This window comes from Anabrus simplex, chromosome 14 (genome assembly GCF_040414725.1).
Source record: "Anabrus simplex isolate iqAnaSimp1 chromosome 14, ASM4041472v1, whole genome shotgun sequence".
In the NCBI taxonomy this organism is placed as follows: domain Eukaryota; kingdom Metazoa; phylum Arthropoda; class Insecta; order Orthoptera; family Tettigoniidae; genus Anabrus; species Anabrus simplex.
Window position 1 is genome coordinate 69,670,857 of NC_090278.1, and position 778 is coordinate 69,671,634.

General features: G+C 35.2%; 1 non-coding gene across 1 annotated transcript; it reads right to left on the bottom strand.

The window, feature by feature from the left end:
- Positions 1–247: 247 nt before the first annotated feature.
- TRNAL-CAA (transfer RNA leucine (anticodon CAA)) lies at positions 248–324 on the bottom strand. Its single transcript has one exon. It is a non-coding gene; the product is annotated as a tRNA-Leu (tRNA).
- Positions 325–778: the final 454 nt, after the last annotated feature.

Consider the following 778-nt stretch of genomic DNA (forward strand, 5'->3'; position numbering starts at 1 on the left):
ATAGTTGGCTGTAACATTAAAAATGTTGTCCCTGAAGAATTAAGTGCAGTGTATTTTTGTAGATAAATTGAATAGTAATTTTTTAACTTTGATAAGAATTATTTCTCAAATTGTTCTTAAAACTTGTTAAATGAATATTGAATTTTCACGACCGCATTGTAATCGAAACAGACTTTCAACGTATTAGGTCGTGTTACGTACATGTAGTACGTGTTGAAGAGATGTTAAGTACAGAACAAAAATGGCCAGCCGGACACCAGTGGGATCCGAACCCACAACCTCCCGATTTTGCGTCGGTTGCTCTACCAATTGAGCTATGGTGGCCTAGGCCATCTTTGTTCTGTTTGAAAGGATCTGAGCTACAGGTCTGGCACTGGTGCTAGCACACTGTAGAGTGCGTTTAAGTCGCCCGTTGTGGGGCATTTCAATGAATATTGAATTTTCACGACCGCATTGTAATCGAAACAGACTTGTTAAATGCTTTTATAGCTTTTAGTTTTCCTAATTGTTTTTCAGTAATGTTTCAATTAGTATATATAATTACACAATTGTTTTTAATTTTTAGAATCAACATTGTGTATTGTGTATTCTTTGTCTTCAGGCAGCCTCTAGGTGGAGGGAGAATTTATAATAAAAACTAAGTTTCTAACGACATGTCTTAATGGTAAAAGCAAAGTTATATCAGCTCAGTTTGTCTCTAGGTTCACTGAAAATTTTCAGAATCAACAAGTAATGATTGGAAACTTCTGAATACAAGGTATGGTTACATCTACTTTGT